General features: G+C 43.3%; 1 protein-coding gene across 3 annotated transcripts in view; it reads left to right on the top strand.

Annotated features, from left to right (window-relative positions):
• The first annotated feature begins 2,509 nt into the window (after positions 1–2,509).
• The window catches only part of TFPI (tissue factor pathway inhibitor), a 366,688-nt gene continuing 347,009 nt past the window's right edge, over positions 2,510–22,188 (top strand). The window contains exon 1 of one of the 3 annotated variants that reach the window (XM_078680482.1): positions 2,510–2,883. The gene's annotated coding sequence lies outside the window, so the exon portion shown is untranslated. Of the gene's footprint in view, positions 2,897–22,188 lie in introns of all 3 variants that reach the window. The other 2 variants (XM_078680483.1, XM_078680485.1) reach the window with 2 other exon arrangements.

Raw genomic sequence — 22,188 nt, 5'->3', positions numbered from 1 at the left:
TGTGTGATGTCTCACATAGGTTTTCACTGACAGTATACCCTTCCAGTACAAAACATTTCACGTTTTGAGTGTGTGCTGTACAATGCAGCACATATCCCATGTGTGAAATGCTTGAAGAAATAAAATAATTCCTCCAACTTTGTTACTAGACCTTGTTTGACCTCCCTAATAGATGGGCTTGGTGCCAAATACATGGGTGCATGTGCTGAAACCTCGAAGTGCCACTCATTTAACACCTCCATGACGTAAAGTGGCACACATAACTACGTGCGCTAGAAAAAAGGCACATTACCAGCGTAAAACAACTTCCACTGGAAAGTCAATACCCATTTAAGACTTTTCGCCTCTTTCATGACTTTGTGATAGCACAGAATCTTGATAAATCTTTCTCTATGTTTGATGTGCGTGTTTCAGGGCACCACTAGTATACACTGTGTGTAAGAGTGGAATGCACAAATGGACACGCATTGCCTTGGCACCACACAGTGTGCATGAGACGAAGGCAGGTATGCATGCACAGAGCAGCTCATCACCCACCATACCCACATCGCAGGACACACGCTCAACCCCATATTCACCTCCAGCGACCAAGTCAGGTGCAACCACACCACACCACTCACCTGGTCCGACTAACACAGCGTACACTTCATCATCTCGAGACCACAGCGTACACTTCACCATCTTGGGACCCACCAACCCCGGTACCATACCCCCCAAATCCACACAAAGAGATTGGAAAGAGGTGTCAGAAGACCAGTGAATTACGCTCTCCACTCACAGACTCTACACACAACCCTATACAAGCAGCTAAGAGCTTCTCCCAGTGGATCACAGACTGTGCCCATGCCATTGCCCCCGCCAAGACAGCCAGGACCAAAGAACAAAGCAAAAGAGCATGCTGGTTCACCGAGGAACGGCTCCCCTCCAAATGTAACTACTGACAACTTGAAAGGAAGTGGCACATCAGCAAAAGCACAGAAGACCACACTGCCTTCAGGTCCGCTCTGAACCAGTACAACTGCCTCCTGAAAGAACCAAGAAGATCGCCCTAGCAGACTGCATAAAAGCTAGCACAAACCACAGCAAAGAACTGTTTGCCATCGTGAAGGAGTTCACCAATCCAACAGACACCGCAGCTTGGAGAAAGCAATCAACCAGCAACTCACCCAACACCTAAAAGACTGCAACCTCCAAGGCCTCTCCCAATGATGATTTCGAGCCAACCACAGCACTAAGACAGTCCTGATCTCAGTCAAAGACGACATCAGACCCCTCCTGGACAGTGGGGAAACAGCAAACCTCAACCTCCTGGATCTGTCCGACGCGTTTGACACCGCCTCCCACCACATCCTGATCAATAGACTCCAGTAAACCGGAATTCAAGGAAATGCCCTCATATAGATCACCTTGTGCCTCACTTGCAGAACCTAAATGATCCGCCTCCCACCATTCACCTCAGAGCACAAGAAGATCATCTGCAGAGTCACCCACGCATTGTCCCTCAGCCCGACCCTCGTCAACATTTACATGATTCCCTGGCCGCCGCCACCAGATCACAGGGACGCAACATCATCTCCTACACCGACGACATACTGCTCATCCTCTCACTGTCCTAATATCCCTCCACCACTAAAGCTAACTTTCACAGATGCATGTTGAGCGTTTTGGACTGGATGAAGGGCAAATGTCTCAAACTCAACACCGAAAAAATGGAAGTCTTCATCTTTGCAAACAACACCTCGCCATGGACCGATGGATGGTGGTCCACAGAGCTCAGCACCCCTCCCACCCTGACAAACCACGCCTGCAACCTCTGCATCATCCTGGATAGCAAGCTATCCATTGAGAAGCAAGTCAACGCAGTCTCATTTGCCTGCTTCCACACCCTTTGGATGCTCCACAAGATCTTCAGGTGGCTCCCAGCAGACACCAGAAGGACCGTCATGCAGACCCTTATCACCAGCAGGCTGGACTACGGAAACACGCTCTACGTAAGAATCACTGCATGCCTCCTGAGGAGACTCCAGGCAATACAGAACTCGGCGGCAAGACACATACGCCTCCTCCTCAGAAGGACACACATCACACCACATTTCAAGAAACTACATTGGCTCCAGATCTGAGAAGTTGCCAGTTCAAGATGCTGACCCATGCCTACAAGGCTCTGCACAGCAAAGGGCCAGCATACATTAACAAATGTCTGACCCTCCACCAAATGACCAGACAACATTGATCAACTTCCCTCTCCTTCACAGACACCTCACGGATCAGTCTGGCCGCCAAGGCTTGAAACAACATCCCTCCGCACCTTAGGACTGCACCATAGCTCTAGCAATTTAGAAGAGAATTATAGACCTGGATGTTTGAATGATCAAACCACCTCGCAGAACAGCTCCTGCGCCGCGAGACCCTCACCGGTGATTTGCTGCGCTCTATAAATGTTTGGTAGATTGAGCAGCTGAACCACCCATTGAACAAAAGGCGAGAGCACGTGTGCGTTCTTTGCACTTCGCATTGTGCATTAGACGAGGGCAGGCGTGCACAAGCAGATCCTGGGCACTGCACAGTGTGCACAAGGCAGGGGCACGCCTCCGCAGACGCATCCTCGGTGGTGTGTGGAATTGTAAACAGGAAACCCCCCGTTCACCTATCAGCCGAGGGCCGAGCCCCGCGCTGCATCACTGGGAGATAATTACTCCTCCGCAGAACATTTGATCAGACTGGAAGGAAAGTTTTACACCCAGCTGGGAGGATCATATTACGTTCCTCTTCCCAGCCCGCCCCGAGGCTTCCTGCCTCTTGGAAAAGGAACACATCTCCAGCAAGACCTGAATATACCCCGAGAAGTCTTCGGAGAAACGATCGTGGACGCGATTTGGTCTGGTATGTAGAGCATGTGAGTGTTTAATTTGTATTTTTTTATCACAGTTACAATGTTAACCTCTCTCAGATGTTAACGCGCAGAAAAAGTTGCTTTGCACGCGCCTTGGCAACGCGCAACATGTAGGAATGTGTAAATGTTATGCTGACTGCACCATTCATTTAGATATTGTAATATGCGGAGTGACGTTTTTATAAATCGTTTGGCTAACTATGGGTGATTTACGAACCGTTAATTAACGGCTCTCAGTAATTGTTGCTCGTCGCGTTGACTTTTCATTTTTCTTGTTCAACTAATGCGCACATCTGCAGCTTGACTGATATTTATTGTGTTCAAACAAAGGCGGTTCCCGTGAGAGGAATTCCATTTACCAAAAATCCCTTCTGTCTTTTGTTTTAATTTGTTTCTGACTACATAGCCTGAAACTATATAAGAACAAAACTTCCCTCCTAAACCACACAGACGCCTAAAATGTAAGATAATTAGTAGAGTTGAAGAATTACACTTTATATCTTGCTAATGTTTGCTATACATATTTCTTTAGCTACACCTTTAAAAAAATATATATTAAGTCTATCTGCAGTTTTATGATGTAATACAAATATAAGCACAAAAAAACTGCAAACCCACAATGCTGGGTCAAATGCTCACTCAAAGAGTTAATATAACTGTGTTACCATATACATTATTGGAAACGTTGTTTAAAAATATGAGTTGGGGGCTAGGCGTACTTACGCCTGCAATCCAACAAGCCTTCAATCTACTTCTTCTAATGAAAGCTAACATGGTACAACCAATCATTAAATACATGCCAACATCCTAAGACATAGTCTAATTACTGGAGTTGTTCAGTGTCCTTACTTAACCATACCTTGTGACCCAGGCAATGATGCATCCATTTTGATCTGTCAACACAATCTGACCTAGTTCACCTTTGCCTCTCTGACCCCCTTCTGTCTCTCAGTCCTTACTACCTAGAAAGTTAGTGCCAGCATCAAGAGCCACCTCTGACTAATGTCAAAGTTCAGCAGAATTATTTATGTCCCTTCCCAACCTAAATCTTCCTCGCCTCTTCATTTTGTATGTCTTCTTTGTGGTAAGTTGGTCCTTCCTCGGCTTTGAATCATCACGAGATCAGGAAGGCTCTCAACTGGATGCTTCTCCCAGACAATTGAGCAAGGTGGAATCACTTTGCAGCTCCACAAGCCCCTTGATCTGATGTCTAATGTAACCTTGTAGCTTAAGTTTGAGTTTATTTATTTAGCATAGTTAATTAAAACCATTGCACTGTTAGCCATAAAATGTTTTAAAAAAAACAACCTTTTGATTGGTTGACATTAAAAGCCCTTATACAAAAGATTCTGTACAGTAAAACTCAAGATTATATACATACTTAGCTGTTGCCCTCAGTGGCTTAGTGCTGTAGCAGTTTGGTCACAGCCCAGTTCTTAATCAAGGTGTAGTTCAAAATATATTTGCATGCTGCAAGTATTGATTCCAATGCGGTTAGGAGTTGAGTCCGTAGAGTGGTCATTATTGAGACGTGTTCCCATCAGAAAGATGGCATACATTAGCAAATCCTTGTTTGTCTCTCATTTTTGAGCAATTTTTGTTCGGCTATCGTTGGGAATTGTACTAGTCAGCTGTTTAGCTGGATGTTTTCTGGGTTTAGATAGGCTAACACGCTTGCCTCCTAGTGCAAATGCCCTTTAGGTTAAACGGTTTTATTAGGAGTTTCCGCCGTGCTTGGAGCATTTCTTCACATAGGCAGATTAGATGTAATATATCGCCTTGCTTAGCGCTGCACAGTCTGCATGTGTCTTGTGCTGGTGGCCTTTGTCATGGTGGAAGATGCTGAGCGCAAGGCAGAATTCCCAGTCTGTGCCTCATAAAGCTCATATTTGATGCCTTAGGGTACCCCTGGTTAAAGTATGTTTGGGGAGCAAGTGCTTTATATGAGTTGAGGGTCATCCATGCATGAGCTCTATTTGAAAAGGTTCCCTTATCTTCCACCAGTGAAATTTGTTTAATAGCCTTCCAGACCAGTTTTTAGGTCTCGCCTGCCAATGCGCTTGCGCATTGCTGGTGAGAGATATAGAGGCTAAACCAAGCTCTGAAACCATCGCAGATTTCATCGAGTGCATGTGGTGCTCGTGCACGCGCTTGCCCGAGCCTCCTGCCTCCGAGAGCTTAGCTCACTTCAAAGGGATCCGCTCCCCCGCCCCCTGCTTCACACTTTTCGCGGCCACCAGGCCGTGTCTCGTATTTCTCCTCCCCCTCTCCCCACAGCAATGTACAACTCACCCCCCCTCCCCACCAATACCAGTACGCTTAACAAACGTTTCCTTTATATATGTAGTATCTGCTCCTCCGCTTTATTCTTCCAATCCCTTACATTATATTTACATTTATCTTCCATATAACTACTTTCCGTGCCTCTACAGTTTACTTACGGCATACTATGCGTTTGCATTTAACTATAGCTTCAGGGTACATGTTTGTACATATTCTCACTATTGACTAAATTAGCGTGCGTTGGAGGTTTGCCATTCTGTAGGCTTCACATAAACATACACCTTTATGCCGCTTTGCTTTTAATTATTGCTTATAGGGTACATTACGTGCGTAGTCTCACTATTAACAAAAATACTGTGCTTTGCAAGTTAATTGCTGCCTTGTTTTTTACTGTTGGTTGTGCTGTGATCAGAGCCACATTTCACAGTGTTTAGAAATGAAATATTTTCGGTGCTCTGCGACGAGATTCTGTTATGCTCTTTTAGCATTACTCCATGATGTGCATTGAAGCCGCCTGGTAGTTTATTTGTCAACATTCAACATGAATGCAATGCACCCCAATAACAGTATCAAACCATGAAACGATGGTGCATTTGAATACCACACAACTGTCATATCTCCGTGTTATAATAATATATGTGGAATGTGCCTCACTTAATCCAAACAGGTTACACTCGGGCAGCCATGGATGGCAACATTAATAAAATGCATTCATAGGTAGCAGTGCGTTGGCAGAGTACCCTTGAATAGCATACAGCGCACTTCAGCCTGATTACAGCGGCTTTACCTCCAGTGCATGGTGTTAGCGCTGTGCAGCGGAGGTTGAGCGGCTGCTTGGCACGCAATAAAGTATTCTGAGGCACAACTTTTGGAAGGTGTTTTCACCTTACGTGATCTGTAACCCCAGCGGGCTCCGCCACGCCTCCAGGCTCTCGGGGTGAGTGGGTGACTTTAGGTCGCCTTCTGCTGCACATGCTTGTGCCCTCACGTGATTGGCTTTTTTTTTTGTCTACATGAAACACGAAGGGCCAATTCACAGAGTACTTAGAATAGGGGAAGAGGAACTCCGGAAGTACTCTTTTGCCTGCTGTACGACGCCTTTGTGAATCGAACCTCAAAACAAGGGATTAGAGAAAAGAAACAAGCATTGTTTTTTTTATTCTTCATCCCTTTTAACATCCTATGCCCAATTGAATTGTAATGCAAAGGGGCTGCGTGCGCGTTGTATGCATCCGGTTACAAAACACTTATGTTGTGGTATTCATCGGTGCAGCGTATTGTGCATACATTGCCCTGAAAGTGTGCAGCGTCACACACTACTAAACCGTACGTCTACAAGTCTCCCGTCATGGTGTGTTAATGTACACAACACTGTGTTTCATGAGCCACAGCATTTATTGGCCAATTCAATACACATTTCCATAGCCTAACGGCTAGAGCGCTCGACCTCGGACCTGGGGAACCCGGTTCGAGTCTCAGTAATGTCGCTAAACTTCCTGTGATTCGGAGCAAATCACTTAATATCCCCGTGCCTAACAAAATGACTGTGTGTCCTTGTGTAAGGTAACTGGTGCTATGTAAAGCGCTCTGATACCCTGCATTTGAGAAAACATCTACAAGTCTCCCATTATGGTAGCGCTGCAAGGCTCTCAGCAGCAGCATCGGAGCAGTATGCAAGTAACACATTTTATTGTACACAACACAGTCTTTTATGAGCTGCAGCCTTTATTGTCCATTTCTATCCACATTTCCGGGCAGACATAGAATTATGGAGCGCTACGAATCCATAGACATGACAGCTATGCGCTACACTGATCACCTAACCGCATACTTCCTAGTGCCTCTCAACATGGCGATATCCCCGTGCCTAACAAATCGCAGTCTCAGTGTGAAGTACTTTGCCTGCTGGGAACGAAGAGATTACTATCTTTAGTGCCGATCGTTAAGCACTTAATTATCTTGCCCTGGTTTCGTTTCTCAGCTTCTTGGTCTGGTTTCGTTTCTCAGCTTCTTGGCCTGGTTTCCTTTCTCAGCTGGCACGTCAAGCTGACATTTCACACTCTACCAGACTTTCTGTCGTCCTGTTTTTTTTTTCTTCATCCCTTTTAACATCCTATACCCAATTGAAGGAAAATACAAAGTGGCTGCGTGCGCGTTGTATGCACCCGGTTACAAAATACTTATGTTATGTACGTTTGAAGGCATTTACTGGCACAGATGTTGAAGACAGGCCCTCTTCCTGCAAATACTAGACATATGGTCGGTCGCCCCTGTCTTCTTAATTCGTTCTGATTTCGTTAAGGCTGCGAGCCGCTCTTATTCACATTGAATTACTTCTCTGCTCGCAATGTTACTGCAGCAAAGTGCTCTGAAATACGCCCCATGCATACATTGCCCTGAAAGTGTGCAGCGTAACACACTACTAAACCGTACGTCTACAAGTCTCCCGTCATGGTGTGTTAATGTACACAACACTGTGTTTCATGAGCCACAGCCTTTATTGGCCATTTCAATACACATTTGCAAGCAGGCATAGGGTTATGGAGTTGGCCTAACGGCTAGAGCGCTCAACCTCAGACCTGGGAAAACCGGTTCGAGTCTCAGTAATGTCCTAAACTTCCTGTGATTCGGTGCAAATCACTTAATATCCCTGTGCCTAACAAAATGACTGTGTGTTCTTGTGTAACGTAACTGGTGCTATGTAAAGTGCTCTGATACCCTGCATTTGAGAAAACGTCTACAAGTCTCCCATTATGGTAGCGCTGCAAGGCTCTCAGCAGCAGCATCGGAGCACTATGCAAGTAACACATTTTAATGTAGACAACACTATCTTTTATGAGCTGCAGCCTTTATTGACCATTTCTTTCCACATTTCCGGCCAGACATAGAATTATGGAGCGCTACAAATCCATAGACATGACAGCTATGCGCTACACTGATGACCTAACCGCATACTTCCTAGTGCCTCTCAACATGGCGATGGCCTGCACGGTCTAATCAGCGGCATCGGAGCACTATGCAAGTGACACATTTTATAAAACTACTAACTAGTAAACTTCGCTTGCAGCATGTACCCTCCCCACTCTTACTGATGCACACCAATCACACATGCCCCCAATACACACCAAACAACAGTTTTGTATGATTGGTATGTGCTAATAACAATAATGACGTGTTTATTTGTCACACTTTGGCATCTGGTGTGCTTTGCGCACTCTCCCATCCCCTTGGCGCTTCAGTTGTAAATAGATGACACACTCACTCTACGGGCACTTTAGACGGAGGGGGCACATACAGATGTCTCGGGCAGCTAGAGAAATAAAATGATCACAGCAGTGTGGAGAGCTCTACTTTTTTTGAGGAAACACACAACTTCTGACCAATCAAAACATGTACTCCTAGGCCCACTACATGTGAGCCAAGCCAACGCCCTTCTCCTGGTGATTCTCACATACTTTTCTGGCAGTCACTCTATGTATCTATCGCACTCACTCACTCTATCTATCTATTGATCGCCCTCACTCTATCGGTCTATCTATCGCCCTCACTCTATCTATCTATCGCCGTCCCTCTATCTATCTATCGCCCTCCATCTATCTATCTATCGCCCTCCCTCTATCTATCACCCTCCCTCTATCTATCTATCGCCTTCCCTCCCTCTATCTATCTATCTATCTATCTATCTATCGCCCTCACTCTATCTATCGCCTTCCCTCCCGCTATCTATCTATCTATCTATCTATCTATCTATCTATATATCGCCCTCCCTCTATCTATCGCCCTCCCTCTATCTATCGCCCTCCCTCTATCTATCTATCGCCCTCCCTCTATCTATCTATCGCCCTCCCTCTATCTATCGCCCTCCCTCTATCTATCAGCATCACTCAGCACCAACACAGCATCACTCAGGGGCACCAAAACATCACTCAGGGGCACCATAACATCACTATGCGCTACCACAGCATCGCCTGTCGCTACCATCAGGGTTCGCAGGAGTAGAGCGGGTGGCCGCTCTTTCAGATCTCTGGCCCCTGCTCTCTGGAATTCCATCCCCATTGAAGCACGTGCCATACGAGACCACTGGCTCTTCCATAAATTCATTAAAACCTGGCTGTTTGCTTCCAACTAGTCAGCCGACTCCTAGGCCTTTCAGTATTTCCTCTTCCGCTCTCCGCTGACACCCCTGGTTGGCTTTTCCGCAAGCGCTGGGACGCTCTATTGTTGGGGCAGCCATGCGCTACATAAGAAAAATTAACATAACATAACATACCACAACATCACTCAGCGCCACCACAGCATCAATCTGTGAAACCATTCAACAATAACTGGTTCAAATATGCTCTCTCAATGTTTCAAGCTTTATTATAAATGTCACAAAAAGATGTTAATATTTCACTTCTGTTCTTGAATTTTCATCACAATAAAATACACTGAACATAATCTTCACAAAAATTATTTACAAAAGTTTAATCTATAGCCATTATAAATTACAATAACTTTTATTTAAGTATTAATTATTAAACAAAAATTAAAAGCCATTGTTATTTGTATTATCAATACGTCTAAGTCACGTAAATACAACACATATTGCATTACAAATGCTATAGGTGTCACATTGGCAAAAGTTATAACTATTGGCATTGTAAATGACAAAGCTATTATTTCGCTGTTTTGAAAACCAACACATAAATAAAAAATGTGTAATTTACAATACCAATAGCTCAAACTTTCCTAATGCGAGACCTATTGCATTGTAAATGCTTGTTTGAAGTTATGATGGCCGATTTGGGCATCCCATAGCCCCTTGAGTTTGGTGGATTCCAAGGCTAACTGAAGATAGTCTATGGCTTGGGAGTGCTCCCTGTGCTGTAAATCGTGCTACAACAGATGGTTAAGCGTGTGAATGGGGGCGCTTCTAATCTTAAACCAGCAGATGATATATACCCCATGCCTTGCCAGATCTTGACGTAGGAGCCCAAACTCCAGTCTTATTTGTGCTGGTGAAGTGTAGTTCGGAAGGCAGAACATTTGTCTGTAGGCTTTGACCTGTATATTGTCCAGTTCCTTTGCGTCTTTGCCCCACATTGCTTCACTGCCATAAACAATTGAGGGAAGTAGTTTGGCCTGGGCTACCTTCAGTAATGGTGTCAAGATCGGCCCCGTCAGTTTGTTAGCGAGGTTTTTCATTGTTAGAGCCAATAACAGACCCTTTCTTCTCGCTTCCTCCTTCTGGAACTTGAACGACCTTTCATTATCAAATAAGACTCCTAAGTACTTGTATTCATCAGCTGACTCAATTTTTGTATCACCGAGAAACCAATTTCTCCGGTGTTTCTTTTTGTTGTTATGTATTGACATTGTCCGTGACTTTTGCAGGTTTGTTCTTAAATTGTTTTCTGTGGTGTAGTTCTGCATTGCCGTCAATAGATGCTGTAGGCCGATATAAGTATGACTAAGCAGGACTACGTCGTCGGTGTACATAAGATTGGTTAGCATTTTCCCACCTATCCTCGGTGAGTGGGAGTTGCAGGCGTAAAGTGCTTTAGGCAGATCGGCCATGTACAGGTTAAACAGGGTTGCTGCAAGCACACAACCCGGTTTCAGGCCTTTTGTTGTATTGATGTTTGTGGGAACATGGGTGCCACCTCCTAATTTCACCTGCACCCAGGTATTTGTGTGTAGGAGCTTCAGCATATTTAGGGTGGGCTGTGGTATGCCCCATGTTGCCAGTTTCCCCCACAATCTGCTTCTCTCCACATTATCGAAAGCAGCACTGAAGTCAATGTAGCATAGATGTAGAGGTAGTTTTTTCACGAGATCAGGAAGGCTCTCAACTGGATGCTTCTTCCAGAGAATTGGGCAAGGTGGGATCACTTTGCAGCTCCACAAGCCCCTTGATCTGATGTCTAATGTAACCTTGCAGCATATCATCATGTACCAAGTCACACACACCCCCATTAAAAGATCATGTATAAAAAATAAAAAATATTTAGAAATATAATCTGTAACTCCACAAAGAACAGGTCACAAAAAAAGTGTTCAATTCAGTAGTGTGAATACAAATAGTTTTTTTGGAAAGTAAATAGGGAAACAAATGTTGAGAAATTGAAAGAATGGATTTGCAATGAATGATAAGATTAAGAATAAGCGATTCTGACCTAGACTGCATGAGAGTGTAGAGCAATGTATCCAGATGTGAAAATATAGGTACTGGAGTGTGGAGTGTCAGGACGCTAACCTGGATGAACCTACATTTTTCCACTGACACGCAAAGTACAAATTGACAAGACGTTACTAAACAGTAGGAGTGCAATAGATTAATTTACAGAGACATTAGTATCTGTCTATCTCAGATGAGGTGGGCGACACTTGTCGGTGGAACTGAGTAGAGTCTTCTGGAAGTTCAGTGCCCTCGGCAATGGTCTCCTCTATGCTGATCCTTTCTGGTAAGACGCAAACAATTCTAGGCAAGTAAGTTGCAAAAGTAGGTGTTTACAGAAGAGGTTTTTTCTAGGAGCCCTTCAGATCATCTACCCTATAGTCTAATACTTCACACTTCGCTACTGCTGTGGTCTATTGGAAAGTTACTGGCTATTTTTTTTTTAAATGTAATTTGTTGGCAATCATTCTCTTTCTTCAAATTGGTTTTAGAGTAGAGCTAATGTGTCTTACTTGAGTGCTCAGGTTACAGCCATTATACAATTTTGAGATTTTGCGGGTCCTATGAATGGTGTTGATCAACATGTGTTCCTGAGTCTCCATAATTTTGAAATGGTTGATAGCACTAGGCGGGTCCCTGCTCCTTCATGGAATATTCGCTTGATTTTAGCAATTTATGGGGTTCTCCTACTAAACTTTCACCAGAGGTTTAAATATCTTCTAAGTGTATCTGTCTGCTAGGAAGTATCCCTACTGTTCTATTAAAGCTATATGTAATGGTTCATTTTTATTTTTATTGAGTTTTATATCACTAGCACATGGCAGTCATGTTTAGGCAGGGGCATACTTCCTTTTTTTTATTTGAATTTTTGCACTTGCAATAACAATATTTAAAATAATGCTTCAACCTGCTAAGGGCAGATCTACTAACTTAGCCATCGCTTCTTTGTTTAATGGGCTACACATTTTATTAATGGTTAAATCCCAATAGAAGTAAGGACTATGTTGAGGAAGAGGAACGAGAAGGCATTTGCCTATTTACACTAACATCCCTACCATACGTGCTAATGTAATCTACTTCAATCAGTTATTTGTTTGTTTAGGGGTAAGCATATTTTTGGTCAACACTGTGTTTGTCTTAAACTGTCTTAGTAATCAGGATTCAGATAAGGAAGAGGAAAACGTGGTGCAATGGAGTGTCAGTAAATAGTGAACTCGTTATACAATAAAGAACATATATTTTAAAGACACTATGTAACTGTTGAAAAGTCAAATTGAAATATCACCTTTATGAGACCATGATTATTTGAATAAGGAAAAGGAACATTTGAAAAATTAGTTATGACGTTTAACAACTTCTGAATGGTACGAACTAAGAGAAGGGAAGAATAGGAAAAGAAAATGGAGTAGCAGAAGTTACTTTTCTTTAGTATTAAAACTGTAATTGGAGTATCAAGGCAGAAGAGAGGAGGAGGCAAAACAGGTGAGCTAAGACAAAACAAAAGGAAACAGCCAAAGGAGTTGCAGGTGGGGAGAGGCACACATGGAACGAACTATAAAAACTAATAAGAATCCGTCACAATGCCAATAGGTTTGGCTTAAAACCAAAACTTCACCTTCACTGATTGTTTAGTTTGTGTCTATGTATGGTATTGTGGATAAGCACGTGGATGAAGGCAGCTCAACTTCTTGTCATGACCGAAGAATGAGCCCTGATCCTGTAGCCTGCCTTCACCACTGTCGAAGCTGTGGCCACCATGAAGACCATACGTTTGGGGTCTACATCTGACACTTGCCCTCACTACGCCTTCACCAAAGAACTCCGACAGATCAGCAAACTAATAACGCTCATCCTTGATGCCTCCATCAACTCAGCCACATTCCTGGACATCTGGAAACATGCCACTGTCATGCTCCTCCTGAAGAACCCTCTGGCTGACCAAGCCACGTTCCCCAACTACAGACCCATCTCGCACTGAATATAGACAGCCAATGTCCTAGAGAATCTAATCAGCTGCCGCCTCACTGACCACCTTAGTAACCACCAGCTCTTCTATGGCAAACAGTCTGGATTAAGGTCCAACCACAATATAGAAATAATACTTATCACTGCCACAAACAATATCTGCATGATCCTTGTCAGCGGAGCCAAGGCAGCCCTCATTCTCTTACACCTCTCTGCAGCATTTGACAGAGTCTTACATCCATCCTCATCAGGTGCCTGCTTGAGACTGGCATCCAAGGACCCGCTCTCCAATGGATCTGCTCCAGGCAGGCACCTTATTTCTAGGAAGCCTGCAAACTCATCTGTGGCGTGCCTAAAGGTTCATTGCTCATCCCCACCCTCTTCAACAGATCCATGATCCCTGTGGCCAATGCCATCCGTGCACACTACATCAAAATCATCTCCTACACAGACTACATGCAACTCATACTCTCCCAACACAAGAAAAAAGTTTAACGGCCTCCATATATTTTGGAAATCCTGGTTCTAATTTGAGAAACGAAGAAGAAACCTATGTTTGATAGTATTCTCTCAAGAATGGTTTCTGCAATCCCACTGCCGTCATTCTTATCCTGACCTCCAAACAGCTTGTGGAACACCCCTCATGACAGTTGTGACTACAAAGACACGAGGGAGGTTCTTGCAGTGGAGGTGCACAGCTATGTGTTGTGCGTGATGTCCCAAAGCACATTGTCTGACAGCACGATGAATCACTTCTCTTCGGCCTGCAAAGGCCCTCCAGTAACCTCTCAACTACCCTCTCAGCACAGATGTCAAACATATGTCCTTATGCATTTGGCAAACAACTACCTTCTCCCTGAACTTTCAGTAAACACCTCCCTCAGACGTCAACCCAGAAACTCACTTAACCGTCAGCAGACATCTGTAGTCACCACAGCAAATATCTAATTTCACTACCAACATACATGCAACTCAGAATTGATCATTAATCTTCAGCATATATATATAAATATAGCTAAGCCTTCATCATAAACTTCAGTTTTAGCACAAAACTCTTGCAACTGTGAATACAAAGATCACTCAAGCTTCAGCAAATGTCTCCCACAACCTTTAGGCAACATTTCCCCCAATGATCTGTTCATCTCCATTTAACTTTCAGCACCCATTCACCTCAACCTTCAGCAAACACCCTCCGTCAAGCTTCAGCAACCACCTTCACCTTATGCTTTCGCACACGTAATCCTCAAGCCCATAGGACATATGTCACTCAAGACTCAGCACGCACCTAATTAACATTTATCATCCACACATCAATCTGGCTTCTGCAAGCTTCGACACAAGTCTATCGGATTGCAGTTATCTGAAACAGTATTTATATCCCTCCATCTCTAACACACACTTACACCAACCTTCAGCCCACATGTACCTCAACCTTATTCATGCACCTCAGTTTAAGCTTCAGCACACATCCCCTTCAACCACACAACATATAACACACATTCCATTAAACTTTCAGCACCCATCACTATTCCGTACATCTCACTTAGGCTTCACAACGCACTCTTAAGAACCCTCAATACACACACCTCAAACAGTTTTTTACATATTTGGCAGACTTCAAGATATACCCACACACAGTCAATCAGGCACATTCCATTCATGCTACCGTAGACATTGTACTCAAGCTACAGCACACTGCACATGAAACCCTCAGCTGACATCACCATTAGGTTGTAGTAAACACCTCCCGCATAAATTTCAGCACACCTCTTCCTCAAGTGTCCGCATGTGCACACCCACTTCTCCCTCAACCATATGCACAAAACCTTTTAAACCTTCAGCATACACATTCTGAAGGCATGTCACTCAAACTTGATCACACCACCCATGTAATCTTTTTCATGCCCGCCCTTTACTCGCAGTGCACATTTTCATTTGCCCTTCAGCACACATCTTACTTTGACTTCTACCCACTTTTCACTCTGTCTGTAGCACCCCCAGGCCTCCACAGGTACATACTACTTTAAGTGCCCCCTCATCAGAGCTTAATTGAAGCCAGTGGTTGCCACTGGGGCCCACCAAAGCTAATTTTATTTCTGGGGTCCGGCATTTTTCAGAGAGCAAGAAAGGGAAAAACACACAAAGTGGAAAAACAGAGGAAGAGAAATATAGAACAACCGGCAACCGGCACAAATAGAGAAAGCAGGAACTTGCAAGAGTGAGATAAAGGCGCAGGGAGTGTCTTGTACAGTGGCGGCTCCTCCACGTGGGTGTCAGAGCGTCGCCCCACTGCTTTCTCACAGTGCGAGAAGCAGAAACGTAAAATGGTATAATACCATTTTCCGTTTCTGCTTCTCGCACTGTGAGAAAGCAGAAGAAGGGTATCCCTGGTTGGGGGCGGGCGGGTCAGGGAGGAGTGGCTAGCCCAATGTTATGGGCCCTGACTGTTTGGTCGGTCCCTAGACCGACCAAACCAGCCATACCACTCTCCGTTTTCTTCATGTAGGCTGCTGCGCAGCCTGCATGAAAAAAAGCCCCCCCTAAGACGCCTGTAAGGTTGGCGGCCTAGCCAATCACAACGCTGATGCCAGAGGCGAAGGTTAGTTTTTCTTAATTAAAAAAAAGTAAATTAATCCTCTCCCCGCGCGACGCCCACCCCTCCACCCCGGCGATGCCCACCCGTCATGCTGGCGGCGCCTGATTGCTGTAAGCCCAGGTATTAAGACAAGGTCACCTCAAATGGAAGGTTACCTTCTAATAACAAGCATGTCTCTGCTCCGTGGTTTACATGTGCACTCAGTGCTTACTCAGGCATTTATAACGCCCTCTCCATCAGCCATTGAAAGGATGTTGTCACTAAGAAATCTCTAAAATATTGCTGCTCTGTCACACTCAAGACAGAGTAGCAATGCACGTCCCCATAAAAATGTGCCCCACATGTTAAGGCAGAGATTTTCTTTAAATTCTGTTAAGAGAAAAGTTAATATTACATTGTTATTTTATTTGGTTCAAATATAGCATTAAAATAATCCACAAGGGCATCTGAGCGCTTTGAATCAATCAATCAGAACATTTGTAGAGCGCACAACTCACCCGTGAGGCCCGTGAGGGTCTCAAGGCGCTGGGGGGAGGGAGGGGTGGAGGGGTGGAGGGGTGCTGCTCGAATAGCCAGGTCTTGAGTAGCCTCCTGAAGGTTAGTAGGTCCTTTGAAGGGAAATGAGAGATGGAGTATTGCTAAACTTTTTGAACAAGACAGTTTAAATGCGATTTCTGTGTGGCAAGGGAGGTAATACGCCAATTATTATTATGCTGTTTTATTACGCGCTCAATTACTGCCGGAGTATCCTGGTGCGAAAAGAAAACAGAAAAGAGGAATAAGCTATACAGAAAACTAAAAAGCCAACTTAAACAGATGGGTTTTCAAGGCTTTTTTTAAAAGGCCCAAAGATCGGGGTAGCTCGCAAAAATAGAGGAAGGTCATTCCAGGCAGAAGCGGCCTTCACTGCAACCGACTGCACTCCCAGCCGAGAGCGCTGAAAGCGTGGGACCTGCAGCAGATGTTGGGCGGCAATGATACTGGGCAAGATATTGAACAATTGAAGATAGGCGTTATCTCGTGGCAGAGAATATTTCTTTATAAGTGTGCGGAAGAATGTGCCATCATGTAATGCAAAATTATATGCCTGTCATTTTGAGTCAGAATATATCCCCAGGCCAGGTATTGTGGAAGAGAAGGTGGCAGCCACTTTGCATACTATAAATTTCGCTCCTAAGAATTGTAAAGTCATTTTGTATATCATGACTGAGAATGTGCCCGTCATCTTGTCTCATAGGCATGTCCCATCCCATTTTGACTGAGAAAGTCGCAAAGGTAGTTATGTTCATATAAAGGAACAAAACCAAATATTGAGTTTCCTTATTTATTTTGAAAGTTTTATAGAGTGCGAACAAGATCCTGACGGATATCAGAGCACTATACAACCCTTAAAAGTTACTTATACATGAAATATAACATATCCACACATATGTACAAAACATATTGTAAAAGCGGCATAGTAAGATGTAACATCCAAATGTCTTGTGGTTGAGGGCGCGCTTGCATCTCGTCACAGGGTTTTAAAAGACCATATTCATGTGAATTTGGCCATGAGGATGGATTTTACTTCCTCTTTAAAAGAGGTAGTGGACGGGTTAAGTCTGGTTTCTGGGGGTAAGGCCTTCCATATTCTGGGCGCCATCCCAGAGAAGCATCAGTTATACGTTTTTTTCTTATGGAATTTTTGTGGTTTCAGTAGTAATTTTTCTGCATTTCTTGAGGATCTGGATTCACCTGAGATCGTCAATTTCTGTGCCAGGTAGCTTGGTGTCTTGTGATGCATGGCTCTGTGTGTCATGCACACAATTTTCAGTTGAATTCTAGCCTCCAGGGGTAGCCAGTTCAGGGATTGTAGGTCCGAGGAGATGTGGGAGCTGCGTTTAGACCCAGTTATGAGTCTTGCTGCAGCATTGATCGACGCCCTTAGTGGTGCAGTTGATGCTTTGGGTAGGCCACACAGAGAGACACATCCGTATTTCACTCTAGGAACAACCAGAGCCTGTACTGCTTGCTTGAAGTCATTGTGTGGTAGGAAGGGTTTCAGTTTCCTCAGTGTGTTTATCTGGAAGTTTGCTCCCTTTGTGGCACTGCTGATATGTTTTTTCATGTTGAGGTTACTGTAAGGTTATACCTAATGACTTAGCTGAGTCCACGATGGTGGGTTGAACGTTGAATGCCGTAATATGTTTGATCCAATCTTGCATTTTGGGGATTTGGGCCGGAGGAGCTATTAGTAAGAATTCAGTCTTTAGGGCATTCAATTTGAGATGATTTTCTGCCAGCCTGGTTTGGGTATTCCTAAGCGCTGTATTAAGTCGTTTGATATCCTCTAGGGTGTGGAACTTGAGGTATAGTTGTGTGTAGTCTGCATACATGTGATATTGCACGTTAGAGGTTTGTAGAATTTCGATGAGAGGTTCCAAGAAAAATTAAACAATGTTGGGGATAGTGCGGATCCTTGCGGGACTACCAAAGATACTGGGACCGAAAGTGTCCAAGGTGACCTGTAGTAACCTGTTTTACAAATACTTCATCCCTGATTACACACAGTAACAGTCACAATTGGGTCTCTGATATGTGTTGTTCAAGGTGCAGATAGGTTGTTGAATTAGTACTGTGGAAATAAATAAAAAATCTTTATTTTCCAGCATTTTGACCTACAAGTGTTGAAAAACATTTGATGCAGGTCACATGCAAAACATGTTTCAGCATATGTGGTGATATGCAGAAAGATTCATGCTCACCTGTTTTGATCAATAGGTTCATACATGTTGCCTAATGCCATAATCACTAAAAACTGTGATCTTCCAGAGATGGACATTTTGCATAGAGAGATTAATAAGAAAGGTTTGTTTAATTAAGCGTTCAAGTGTCAGTTGACGTTGTTTTAAAGATCTGCATTTAACATTCTACTAACTCTTGCAATAGGCATTGTGACATCAGATCATACCTATGTTAAATTATCATATAACAGTAGTTATAACATTGGCATATTGTAGGTGAGTAGTAATGTCATAGCTAGACTTCAATAACGAAAATATGTACCCGTTTATGCAGGTATTTACAGGGCGTTTGCGCTTTGTATTGCAGCAATACATTTTCCTCATCATATTTTGGCTCAAAATGCATCCATAGTTTTGTGCAATTGCGTCCTTAACATAACAACAGGGAAGGTAGCCATTAAAATGTGCTGAAGACGTTTCCCATCAAATTGTGACAGAAAATATCCACGTTACATAGTACTTTAGATATTCCCAATAATATATCAACAGAGAATGTCCCCATTATATTGTGCTATAGACACGTCCCATGATATGTGTGCCATGGAACTTAACAATCAAAACCTAGATCTGTGGCACAGGAGCGCTGCACATACTCATTTGGAAAGGAAACAGCTATAGGCCAAGTAAGGGAGCAGGCAGACAAACATTTAGAAATGTGTACAGACGGAGGAAGCAAGGGTGTCTAGAGCAGCAGCTCCATTGCATGAAAACAGACAATGAATTTAAGGAAATAGTGTAATCATATTGATGTACAGCACTGCACAGTCAGTGAATGTATTTATTGTATAGTTAAAACTATTACAGGTGTATCAGTGTGTTCATAAGTTAATATGGGCAAATGATAACCTCAGCATATGCAAAGATTGTCCTACACAGCTCATAAAAATTGGCAATTTCTTAAATGATAAATAATTCAATTGTATTGCTTTATTAACCTTCCTGATTCCTCAAATTTGCTTGAAAATACACCATTTGTCCTCTCTTTTTTCACATTTTTCTCTGGGGGAGAACCCCCCCAAACACCCCGTAGGTTGTTCAGGCTTGCTCGCTACGCTCGCTCGCTGGAGTGCATTATGACAATAATTTTACACCTCACCACTTTCGAATGTCACCAGCCACCACTGGTCTTGTAGTGGATTAAAGATGCATAACGTGGATTAAAGATTACACAGCTTTGGTATTCCCAACACATGACATTTAATAGCACTGGCCGCTGCCTTCTGAGCAGAGCTTTGTGCACTAGCACTCATTCTTTTACAAACTAAGCACTGCCACCATGTACATTTTACAGGATGTCTTCTCATAAGGGGTGGATATTTACTATTGTGGCTCCGCTGACTACTTAGTTTGGCAAACCTTTAATTAGCTGCTTTAAAGGTGTTTTTTTCAGTTTTGCTTGGAAGGGGATACCATATTACTTATATTAATGATGCTTGAGTAAAAGATCTTTTTGCAGTTTCTTAGAATTTAGTGTTTGCTTTTTAAATGGGACCCAATAGGCGAAAAGCCCTCTGTAGTTAGTTTTTCACACTAGACATTCATGATTTTTTGTTTTTGTTACCTGCTCAGGCTTGTCTAGTGGTGTACTGCCAATGTGTGTGCTGTTAATACAAGTTTAAAATGTGGCACGCTCACTGTTTTGGGTTGGTTGCTGACTAAGATCTGGGCATGTATTTGGCATCTCATTGCTTGCTTCAGGCCTCAGCACTGCCTGTTTGTAATTTTATTTGAAATGTTATGCTGTTTCTTTTATTTTTGAATGTTGACATTCCAAGATTTACAATAATATTGAGCCTATTTAATAATATGTAAATGCACACAACATAACATGATGTATACATACAGTAAAACCGAAAGTCGATGTACAACATAAGAATAGGTAAACATAAGGAACTGAGTCAGAACTTGCCCTCACCATACATACTGCTAATAGTTAAAGTACAAAAATGCAGCTCCTGTCTGAACACCTGGTTAGACGGACTACAGGCAGCGCTCGCTGTGGTCAGAGAAAAGGACATTGTGGAGGCGGGGTTTAGCTAACACAAATGAGACTTAAACCCAGAAGGAGAAGGACGATACAGAAGCTGAAGACTAGGGAACGTTGAATCAGACGCAGATCTAAATGCTGGAAAGAAACTGGGCGATGCCTATAGGATACTAACTGGACAGACTACATAAAGCAGAACAACAAATGACTAAGGGGCACATTTATGAAACTTTGGCGCAGCGCAGCAAGTCTGGGGCTTTGTGGATGCTAAGTCGCTACATATTGAAGAGAACAAACTTTTAAGAAGACTACTGATAGTGACACAAAGTACCCCGGGCTTCATTGTACATGGGGAATTGGGTGTTCCTTACATCAAGGACAGGATAAAATTGAAACCGGTCAGTTGTTGGGTTAAAATTTGGACAAATCCAGAGGCCACCCTGACAAGAGACATCATTCAGGATTGCCTGGCACGGGATAAGGGGATGAATATTCCATGGCTCAAACATGTCAGAGAATCTCTAGAGGCCATGGGTCGTCTGGAACTTTTCACTCACCCCATGAAATTATTGGCAAAGGATAAGATCATTGTGAAGGGGGAGTATTTGAAATTACTGGGGTCAAGCAGAGAAGACAAAGAGATATTAAAACCCGCAGTGAGAAGGCATATCCTGACAAAATCTTGCCCTGGTATTGAACCCTACTTGTATCTTATTCACAGTGCTCAAGATAGGTTCCTCATGACGCGTTTCAGGTTGAATTGCATACATCATATCTTAGCGGTGCCTACAGGTTTTACTAAAACGGTGGAGCAGAAGGGTCCCTGCGGCTGCGATCTTCGATCTCCGCAGGACACCCTTCACTTTGTGTCGTTATACCCGTACTACATGCACCCAAGGAAACACTTTTTGAAAAGAGTCTTAAAAAAGCAGATTTTTTAACTTTGCACTGTACTGTAAACTTTTTAAGAGTGGCATTGCGCCTCAGGAACACCAGAGGGGATGTGTGAATTGTGTATTAGGAACTGTTTTAAAAGTAGATTTTGTACTGTAAAGTTTCAGGGAGGGCCACAGGGCCTCAGGAATGTCAGAGGGCAGAGGCAACTTGCACACACACAATTGTTTTTAAGTATATGTTTTAAGATGCTGCTTTCTTCGATATAGGCCCCTTTGCTGTTTATGTATTGCACTTGCACTTTACAGATTACTATATTTTTATCTGGATTACACTGGAGCACTTTATTTACCTTCTGCTGTTAATACACTGTATAGGCACTTTTTTTCTATAATGTAAGAATTGTCCTCTCCTTTTTTACAAACGGTATGTACTGTATTTTTAGTTGTGTTTTTATGACTGTTCAGGCCGAAATAAAAGATCTTTGATGATGATGACAATTGCAGTCCCTACATTGCCCACTTGTAAAGCATTATTTAGGACCTCAGGCCAATTTCTGTCCTTGCAACATGAGGCCCTCAAGAGAATACAGTATGGTCATGCATTCACACTTCAAACCTTGCCTGG

This window comes from Lissotriton helveticus, chromosome 3_1, assembly GCF_964261635.1.
Source record: "Lissotriton helveticus chromosome 3_1, aLisHel1.1, whole genome shotgun sequence".
Taxonomy (NCBI): domain Eukaryota; kingdom Metazoa; phylum Chordata; class Amphibia; order Caudata; family Salamandridae; genus Lissotriton; species Lissotriton helveticus.
The sequence above is the reverse complement of the archived record's forward strand: the minus strand, read 5'-3'. Positions and strand labels throughout refer to the sequence as shown.